The sequence below is a fragment of the Accipiter gentilis genome, chromosome 29 (genome assembly GCF_929443795.1).
Source record: "Accipiter gentilis chromosome 29, bAccGen1.1, whole genome shotgun sequence".
Classification (NCBI taxonomy): Eukaryota; Metazoa; Chordata; class Aves; order Accipitriformes; family Accipitridae; genus Astur; species Astur gentilis.
The window spans coordinates 17,941,628-17,952,512 of NC_064908.1; positions in this window are offsets into that span (position 1 = coordinate 17,941,628).

Here is a 10,885-nt window from a genome sequence, read left to right on the forward strand (position 1 = left end):
GGTGACTTTATATTGTGTGCTGCTTGCTGCAAGCATTGCCAGCTGATGGACTCCATGGGAGTGCATCCGTCTAGGGGAGCCACTTCTAGGCACAAGTGTGTGTTTGTGCTCAGTTGTGCATGAAACACCGTGTGTGTTTGTGTGTGCATGCTACATTAACCTGTAACAAGGGTCTAACTCCATCCGGTGTTGTGCTCAGTGCAGAGCCGAGTTTTAAGCAGCAGCTTGCTATGGAAAGTTACAGGGCTTGCACGGACAGCACGTGCTGCCTGCGAGAAGAGACAGCACTGGATGCTCCTTTCAGATCACAGAGGGTGGACACTGGAAACTCAGGTCCAGAGCCGACAGCTTTCTCCACCATCAGCAGACACAAAGGCTCAATCTTGCAATGTACAGAGCCTTCACAAAGGCTCCTAGCATCCTCCCACAAAACTGAAGCCTATGAACTTTGGGAAAAACTCTACACACAAATTTTACCAGTTGCAGCCACCACCACTTGGTCCTATGCCATCTCTCCCGTGTCCTGTGCCCCAGGATGAACGCAGGTCACGGTGCATGGCTGGGACATCGGCCACCCACACCTCCATGCGCACGCAGAGCCAGGCACGGAGCGGGACTGCTCTGGCCTTGGCAGCGGAGCTGCAGGAGTGAACGGGATGTGTGGAAAACGTTTCCTGTTTACCCAGTCTTTAGTGTCTTTAGTAGTAGCTGCTGGAGCTGGAAGTGGTCAGCAGGGGCCATATGAACGGGTATTTTTAAATTTGAAATTGTGACGCTTCGTCTTGCAGAGCCGCCGCTAGCCTCCTGTGGAAGTTGGTGTTGGGGAAAACCTGGGCATCAGCCAAGGCTCAGTTACGGTGTGCCGGAGGGAGGGAGGGAGGGAGCCACAGGGCGTTGGTGCCGCACGCCTGCCCATACGTGACCATGCCCACAGCCCTGCCTCTGCCTGCACGTCCCCGTCATCCCCAAACCTCCTGCTGGCATCCCTTCTGGCACACGCTGAGGCGCAGGCTCCCCGGCAGCCTCCCCAGCCCATCACAAGGTCATCTTTTTGGTAGCCCATGGTGGCAGGTGGTAGCGGGCAGAACACGCAGATGGGCAGGCAGCCCCAAGCCGGGACACGTGCTTTTCCAAAGGCCGTGCAGCCCGCTCCGTTGCTCTGCCCCGGCTCAGCGGCATTCAGGGCCTGTCAGGCGTGAATTGAGTAGGGGGATGGAGTGGGCTTTAGTTCCTCATTAGCACTAGTCAATTAGTGTGGCATGCTGCTCTCCTGTCAGCTGATGTGGCTGCCGTTGAATACCCCCTGCCCATGCTGATCCCTTTAAGTTTGAGGCCGTGTTTGTTTTATGATCGGTTTTTCTCCGTGGTTTTGCTGCAGGAACTTTTCTCTTAAGTGTGTCTTTTCCCTCCAAGCTTCAGCTACTCCTGAGAAACTAAGTCCTGCCTAGTTTGTTTTACTGGCCTTTTTGTGCTGCTCTCTGCTAACCTGCTGCCATTCGCTGTGATGTTGCAGTCAGCCAGGGTCTAATCAGCATACCAATGAGTATCAGGGAAAACGCTGTCCCACAGCAACATTTGATACTTTAAATAATAAAGTCAATTACCAAGCAGCACTCGAAATCAGATGGCAAAAACTCTGCCTTCAGTCTGTACAGCTTTTGCCAGCGCATTGAGCCGAGGGCAGCCCAGCCCTGCCTGGCAGGGGTGCGCAGGCTGCTTGCAGAGGGACAGGGTCAGAGCCTCAGCCAGCGTAAAGCGCTGCTGCACTCCCACAGAGCTGGCCCAGACCTTTGTCGGATTTAGAAACACCATGCCAACTGTTTCCAGGCTTGGGCCACTCCAAAGCCTTGAGCGATGACTTCTTCTTGGGGAGCACACTGCATCTGGGAATGGTCCCTGGCCATCGGGCAGGGGCATGGGATCCAGGCCGCCTGGGTGTTGTTTCCACCCTCTTCCTGTATTCTCCGTGGAAAAACTATTTTACCATCCCTTGCCTGCTTTCTCATCAGTGGATAATAAAAGCACAGGGGTGTTGTGCTGCTTGCTCGAGTAACATCCGTGAACTGGTTTTAGATTCCTGCATGAAACCTGCTACATAAATTTAACTGCTAATTGTATGTGTCATGAGCTTTCACTGGGTTTAATTCTTTTCTCAGCAGAAGAAGCAGATGCTTGCTTGAGCCTGAAAGTGTAAGAGGAAACAGTATTTCAAACCTGAACCTCTTTGGGGAGCAGGGGAGGAAAAGCAAAACCTTTCACTGCTCGTCCTCCGCTGAACCCAGGTTGCCATCCTCATGCTTTAACAACCTCTTGATTTCTCCAGCTGCGGGAGATGCTGCACATGGGATGCACAGGACACCTGCGGGGACCTAGAGCCAGGTGCTGGCGCTGCTCTGCAGCGTGCCCATGCCATTGCCAGGATGCTCAGAGCTACTAGTACCAATGCAAGACCCCCAGCAGTCAGGTTTCAGCACTGGGGGCATTTCTTACATGCCCTGTTCAGCCCACCATACCCTGGATGAGCTGCACCCCAGCTAACTCATCCCCTGGCTGATATTTATTGTGAAGCACTAGGTCTTGCATGCCCAGATCTCATGAGCTTCTGGGGAGGAGTGGCACCTCTAAAACCTACTTGGCCATTTTCCAGCCTGTTCTTTTGGAGAGGATGCTGCTGGAAACAACAAGGGACAGAGTTAGGCAGAGTCCAGCCCGGAGATTACGGTGTGCCTCCTGCACTCTGGGGCAGGACCAAGAAGTTTTGAGGGTGCCGTGGGAATACCCGCGCAGTGCAGACGTAATTAATCAAGTTCAGAGATTGTATTCTCCATTAGCGCTTCTCACTGTGCAGGGAGAGCCTCGGGAGTCTGGCAGGCAACCGCAGCCTGGCTGGGAAACAGATCTGTCTTCTCCTGGTGAAAATCTTCTATGAAAAGGAATTTTATCCACGCTTTACAGAGAATGTTGCAGATTTCAGAGAAATCGGAATTCAGGAAAAAAGTTCCTCTGAAACTATCAAAGTCCCCCAGTTCAAAAATTGAGTTTTGAACTTTAGAGCCCTGAAATTTGAATGGTTAGTTGGAATTGTATTTTTCCCACTCAAATTTCCCTAAGGGTTAAAAAAAGCATTATTGTTAAAACAAGACCTTGCCAGTGAAGTATCTGGGGAGGCCATGAGCTGTGGCACATGATGATGCTGTGTGATGTCACTGGGACCCCCCCGCCAGGCACAGAGAAACAGCAGTGGGGAAGGCTCTTTTGGCAGAGCTGTTTGGGGAATATTTGTTCCCTCAGCTCTTTGATTATTAGCCTTTTCATTTAAAAAAAAGATCATAAAGAGAGGTAAAGAAAAGATGCTTTGGGGTAGCTGCCTCCTCTGAGGTCTTTGTTGTTTCAACTTGCCCAAGGCTTTTTGTGTCTCTAGATTTTTTATATCACAGTAAATGCTTATTTTATCTCCGACAGTAAGAGTCAAAAAGACTCCTGATTTTCAACACTTGGGAAGCACCATGCAACATCATCCAGGGATGGCTGGATCCGCTGCCACCACTGCCAGGACTGGAGGCTGCAGATGCCACCAGAGAATGGCTGGGTCTCTTCCCCAGGAGGAGTCAGCTTGGGCCCACTTTGGACAAAGACCTCCTCTTTGTGCATGTCTCTCATTCCTCATGGAAGTCTCCACTTTTGCAATAAAGACATTTTTCAAGGTGTCCTGACACCCATAAGGTCTCCTCTCCCTCCCATTGGTTCTAGCAGCTGCTCATTAACACCAAAGGCTAATTGCTACCAATTTGTTAATTAGATATTCAACACCATGTTGCACAAGGAGTTGGGGTTGTGATGACAGAAAGCTAGAGGCTGACCTCGATAATGCCAACTTTAAGTAGTGTTTCCTACAGAAGATTGGCAGGTTCTTCCAGGGCGTCTCTAACGTGGAAATAAGCCAAAGCAAAGGCTATGTGCGGGACACAGCCCCCAGCCAGGGAGGTGTTTCTATCCCAGGCAATGCTTGAGTGCATGCTTAAAACCCTGCAAGTGCTTCTGTGCCGTGTCAGAGGTGTGGGGGAACCTCAGTGCCAGCAAGCTTGTATCATCAAGGTCAGCTTGTCCAGGCCCATAAATCAACTCCAGCAAAATTAAGACTGGCATCAAAAGATCAGCCAGACCTTACCATAAAGCACCTTGTACTTCTGTACTTTCCTGAATCAGAGCTGCCTCAAGATGCTACCGAAGCACTCCCACACACGTAGCTGCCAAGGACTGTGTATTAGTTACCAAGAGAGCCTGTGTGTGATTTCCCATGAAAAATACATTCCTGTAAGACTGGTGGTGGGCAGCTCCTGTGCAGGCAGGCTGAGTGGCACACCAGCCCTTGGTGTGCTTCATCTGAGCGACCCTGCAGGCTCAGCCTCCCCTCTCACTCTTGCTCTTGACAAAGAGTTCAAGGAAAGCCTGATAAGAGAGAGGGAGAAAGTGAGGGAGACAGGGAGCATAGACTAAATATTGTGCAAATTGCTGTCTTGCACACAGGCAGCTAACCCTGGCCTGGGGGACAAACTCCCCTGCTCTGCAGCAGTGCAGCCTGGGGTACCACTGGGAGCCCTGGGTACCCAAGGTCGGGGATGTGGCCATCCCTTGCTGCTGCTTTTGTGATAGCATCAAGAACAGAGACAGGAAAAAGCCCAGAGCCTCTCTTTTGCTAAGCCAGCTTGGTAAAATGTTCCTCTATCTGCCCTTTGGTGTGAGATAAGGTTTCAGTGTTGTCCTGCCGGAGCAGCTTTGTATCACTCACAGATACCTCCCCTTGCAGCAGAAAGGTATCAGGCATTCAGAAAATATTTGAGCAAGACCGTATCTTTTTGAAACCCATGTGTAATGGAAAGACACACAGGGTAGATTAGATCTACACTGCAGGGGTTTCAGTGTCTCCTTGTCCATGCAAGGACAAAGCAAGTTTCCTCAGCTTGGAGGACTGGGCTGTGAGGGCCTCTCTCATTGCAAGTCCCTACGGAGAAGAACTATCACAGACCAAATAGGGACCCAAGTGCCTGGGCTCCTTACTGGGCTGGGAAAATGGCACATTCCCCCCCAACTCCCTGAGGTACGAGGAGATGCGGTCCCTGCACGTCCCTGGTGCCTGCCTTGGAGCCAGCTCCCACCAGCACAGAAATATGGGAAAACATTTTCCACTGCCAAAATTTCATACAGTTAATCCAGCTGCCCCTTTCTTGCACCAGGAGCATCTCTACAGATGGATACAATTACAGTCATTCTGCTATTTTTACTATCCTTCGACAACAGAGTTCAAATCCTAAATGCAGAACTTTTCTTTCAGCAAAGATCCAAAATATGCATTTTTAATTCTCCCCACAAAGTAATACCAAATGATCAAGCAAGTGAGGACCACGACAGACCTGCCTTCATTCTGAGGATGCAAAAAGAAAATGTCCTCTCCCTGCTTCAAAGCTTAATGGGTTGCTTTGGTGATACACAAACATCTTGAGAGCTAATCAAGACTAACCTTTGTTTTAATGAGTCAGTGAAAACTGTACCTTATTGCAACAAGCCACGTACCTTAATGTCCTTGACATGAGTGTGTGTTTGAAAAGGATGAGCTGGATTTCTCCAGGATGATTTATCACCACCTGGGAGTTCAGCTCTTCTCTTTGTGATCTCTCCTCCCCTACAAGGGACCTGGTTTGGAAGACCTTTGGTGACCATTTATTTCTATGGAATCCTTATGCAACACCATCAGGAATGACTGGGAGGAAAAGGCGTATCATGAAAATAGAGGATAAGGAATAAAAGCCATCCCTTTGAAAGGTCTGACAAAAGAGCCATGCAACACACCAGAGCAGTTGTGCGATTCAGGTGATGCAGAGGCACGAACCTCCCAGTGCCTAAAGCCGGAGGCTTGAGCAGCACCTTCATGCTGGCTCACACGACGCTGGCTTCTGGGTGAAGGCACCAAAAGGGGAAACATTTCCTTCTCACCACAACAAAGTTATGTGCATGGCACAAAATGGTGTTAGATCCTGAGAAGGCAACTTCTTCTGGGCTTCTCCATCCTCCACCAAAGTCCTGAGGACTAAGAGCCCTCCTCCTCCCTGCCTGCAGCTGACACTCCCTTTCCCAGCAACTCTTACTGGTCATTACAGACAACAATAATTGAAATTTTAAAACTACCCAGTTGCAGAACAAAACACTTACAACTGATTACAAGTTTTCTATGTCAAAAATACTTGGTGTATTGAAAAATGCACTCAAAAGGCCGGTTCTGATCTCATTGTGTGGGACTAAGTCCAGAGGAGGTCTCCATGGAGAAGACCTGAAGAATGGACAGGACATTACACTAACATTGTTCTACAGAAATGATTAAGCCAAATAACATGCAGCTGAATAGCGCTCAATGTCTTTTTTTGTAAAATTAATAAGGCGTGTAATAGATCGGCCCATTAGTGGATCTAATACCTTGGCTTAAAAGTCCTACCCAAGAAACTTTCATGGCTTTTCTGCTGACTTCACTGGTTTTCAGCAACATAATAGAGAAGTGGAATTGAGCCTAAAAGTCAGACAGTGAATGCAGAAGTCAAGACTTAGGAAAAAGATACAAAAAAAGAACTGTTGATATGTCTCTTCTCTGACATGTTGCAGTGTATCAAAATGGCCACTGCCTTTATTTTGTTTAATCACTTATCTCCATGGAGGGAAGAGGAAATTCCCAAGAACGCATGATCGTTAATAATATTAGCCAGGGCCTGGTGATTATTTTTGGTAGCTAAAAACTTCCTGACTGAAGTTTTTGGTTTGCATTGGACTTCAGTAAATGTTTTAGTATAACTTTCATAAATACCCATTATACTCAAATCAGTGTGCAGTTTACAATTCAACTGGGAAGGGCGGGGATATGTTTCTCTTTCTTTTGTTTTGCCATGCAGCATGCTAAAGTGCATAGCGCTACACTGAATTAGCATTTAGCTATTTTCTTGTATCCTTAAATAAAGGACTAGTTCACACAGTCAGAAATCTCTGTTTCCTTTCGGGCAGGAAAAAGGAAGTGAATGCGAGGGGCAGATTTGAAGCTTGCTTGCAAGAACAATTGAACTCCCATCCAGAGGGGAAGGGGATCTGCGTCAAGAGGAATTCACTTTTTTTCTTTTTTTTCTTTTTTTTTTTTTTTCTGGAAGGGAAGAGAAAATGACCTTTAGTTTAAAAGCCTGAAAGAATAAAGGTCTGAGCATTTAGAGCTGCCTGCACAAATATAGTCATAAAGGCTTTTTCCTGACAAAGGGCTCCCGCAATTGCTCGCGCCATCCTTCGGTGGCGGGGCCCGACTGCAAACGCTGCACCGCGTGCTCCCCAATTAGTTATCCTAGGTGAAGGGCGTCACTGAAACCTGTCAACAGTTCCTGGCTAGGAGGGACCGTCCCTGGGTTTTTCTGCAAAATATTTACCATTTTTCTCTTTGTCCCTCCCCAGTGCTGCCAGGCTACTGGGTCAGATGAGATTTGGTGGATGTGATTTAGTGGATCCCCTTGCCTTTCTCTCCAAAAGTCCTATTTATAGCTCTCTGTACAAGCAGGCAGGGCATCAACTCAACCTGTTATGTGGTCAAGACCTCACACTGGCCCCACCATTTTTGGTCCCTTTTCAGTCAACCAAAAAACCCTCTCCCAGCTTCCCTAGGAAGAGGATGTGAACTGAGGCCTCAGGGGCTTGACTACGTGTCAACACACTATCTTTGTGGTCTCGTCTATAAGTCCTAAGCATTTCAGTCCTCATCATTTTAGTCTCCATTTTAGTGGGCCCTGAATACCCACAGAGTACTTTTCTCCATATTTCTTTCTCCCCCCATGCAAGCCAGATTCCCGAGGAAGCTCCAGACCTGGTGAATACAGGGGTTTAGACCTTGATAGGATGCTTAAGCATCCTATCTCCAAGGGCACGAAGCACTTTAGGATGTTTGAGGCAGTCAGCCCCAGAACCAGTCGAGGCGAGTACCACAGTCTGGGACCTCCCCATGGAACCCAGCGCTTTGCCAGAGCAACCCCGAGTAAAGAGCATTAGCTTATAACCCGCTGCAGCCGAGGGACTCGTTGCCCTTCCCTCCTTCTCACCACTTTTCACAGCATCAGTCAGGCCTGTGCCAAATCTCCAGCACAAACCTGCATGAGGGGTTTCTACCCTAAAACCAGAGCTCAGGTTAACAGCTCGCATTGTGCAGGCTGCAGCAAGAGCATCGCTTTCCCAGGCCCACTTTCCTCCAGGGCCGCAGGTAATAAGCAGGGGCCTAAGGGAGCACAGGGGATCTAGCTCCAGTTTGGGTTCCCACATACTCACACAAACTCCTTGGAGCTGATTTTCTCCCATCCAAGCAAAATATTTGCTCAGAACGTGAAGCTGCGGCTGGGCAATGTCAGCAGCAAATGTCAGCAAGTGTCAGCAGGAAAGAAACTAATTAGACAAAATGGGCCAAATTTTTCCCGGGGGGAGCAACTCTGCGATCACTGCAGGAAGGATGATTGTAGCCTAATGGTTAAATACGTTATTTTGTGCTCTCTTTTTGCCTCCATCCTGGTTTTATCCAGGCAGGCAGCCTCACCAAGTTTGGCCGGAGCCAGCCTGCCTGCCCAGTGGCTCACCTGGCTCCAGTGACTTACCCCGGAGCAAAGCAACCCGGGTGCGGAGTCCCCTGACAGCACATCACAGACACCTCACAGCTGAGATCGGATGAAATCACCTCTCAATACTAAAGCTGCGGTTCTCCAAATATATCTTGGCAGGCTTCCACTTTTCTTCTCCAGAGTTGTCCAGCCTCAATGCGTGCAGCTGGAGGGATGCCCCCGCCAGCACTCAGAGGGACAAAACCGGAGCCGATGGAGAGCCAGAGGGACAAACACAATCGCTTCTGAATGGGTCGGGCATCGTCTCTGCTAAGGTCATACGTCTACAGAGCCTGGCGCTAGGCAAAGGTGCATCTGGAAATGCCGTGGCTTCGATGACTCACTGCATGAGGAAATGGTGTCATCCTCCAGCTCTCTGCAGCAGGTCTGGTCCCTCGCCTCCACTGCCGCTACCACCTCCAACACGCATTTTTACCTTTTACTACCAAAAGTTTCAGACCAAGCCCCCAGGTGAAGCCTGAGCGAAACTCAGGTTCTGCTTATGGGTCTGTTGACACCAAGGGAGCCAAGCTGGGTGAGCCCATCCCCACGTCCAGCCCGGGATGTCAGCAGAAGAGCAGTGTGAGTGGTGTATGGAGGAGGCAAGGATTACTGTGCATCATGTGCATAGGAATTTGCCAGCCCCGTGGTTTTCTATTCTTATTTCTGTTCCCCTTAAACTCCCAGCCAGCACCTTGGTGCATAAAGGTAATTCATTAACCTGCAAGAATGAGGAGGGTTAAACTTTCCCCTAGTCGCTGCGACAGCTCACAGTCATGCCGGTGTGTCGGAGACAGGCTCTCGGAGCAGTGCCAGCAATGTGGGGGATGTGTACATAGCTCTGCAGGAATGCACCCTCTGAGCAGGGGCTCGAGGAGAAGGAGGGCTGCAGAAGGACAAGGGAAAGGCGCAAAGTCCAGGAGAGCCCAGAGGGCACCCTCAGGGCATGGTCAGGGAAAAGACAACACAAATCCCAGTTCACCTTGCTTGTACCTGCTGGCTTTCCCTGGTGGGGCAATCCCCATCGGCCAAGAGAAAGTGCTGTGTGACAGTCAGGCTGATGACACAGAGGCACCACTGGTTTGCAGTGTAAAAGCCAGTGGTGGGTTATTTGAAAAGCAGGGAGCTGGCATTGGTGGAGTTGGATGTGTAAGGCTGGGTACCAGCAGGTTTTTTGTTCCCTTCACAGGAAGGATGGGTTTAGCCGAGTCCAGGCACTGGGTTTGCAACTCCAGGCCAGACTGGGAGGACAAGTGCTACTGTGGTGGGACCAGGCAGGCTGTGCCTCATGGGGACTCCGAGGAAAGGCAGATCGCCACAGGGTCATGAGTGCTTGTGCAAGGCCAGGGATAGTGGCAGAGCTGGAGGTGCAATGAAAGAAGCCCTGAGGTCCACATCACCCGTAGGGCTGCAAGAACCCTTGTGGGATTGGAGTAAGCTCATTCCCTCCCCAGTCCTTGCTTTGCCAATCAGAAGGCAGCAGAATTCAGTCCCAACTAGGGCTGTGCACGGACATCAGGATTTCTACCCCACTGCAGGCAGGTGAATGTCACCCAAGTGCCCCAACAGAGAGGAGACAACTCGTCTAGCAGAAACGCTGGGAACGACCCAACTTTCACCGAGCAGTGAAAGGGCACTTTCCCTCTACTCCTGGAGGACCCAGGACTCAGTGAGGCTGCTGGAGGCTGTGCCAGCCCAGCATGCTGCAGGGAGCCTTCAGTTGCTTTATTCATAGAAATCCACCCTGCACACCAGCCCTGGAGCTGCTGCCGCCCTGGCACCAGCCCAGAGAGGGTCTGCACTCCGAGCAAACGAGCAGGTCAGCAAAGGCACTGCAGCCAATGTCACAGCAGGAGCGATAACATCTAGATCAGCCAGTTGGTAGCAGAGAAATAAGTCATTGGAGCAGCACATCGTCACGTGCGCGGTTCCTCCTGCTGCACAAATGAACACTTCAGTTCGGATCGTGCATCTTATTTTCCATAAATATACCAGATTTTGCATCCGGGATTTGCAGGAGAGCGCTGCTGGGACAGTGCTTTGAGCTCAAGTATCAGCTTTAAATTTGAGCTTTAGTGAGACTAGTCCCAGGTACAAAGCCACCAACACTCAATAGGTTCTATATGAGCACAAAACTCAGTTGGATCAGGATTCCTGTGGCACAGTGAACTAAATTATTTGTCTGTTACTTCTGAATTCCTTTTTTTTCTTTTTTGGGGCTTTGT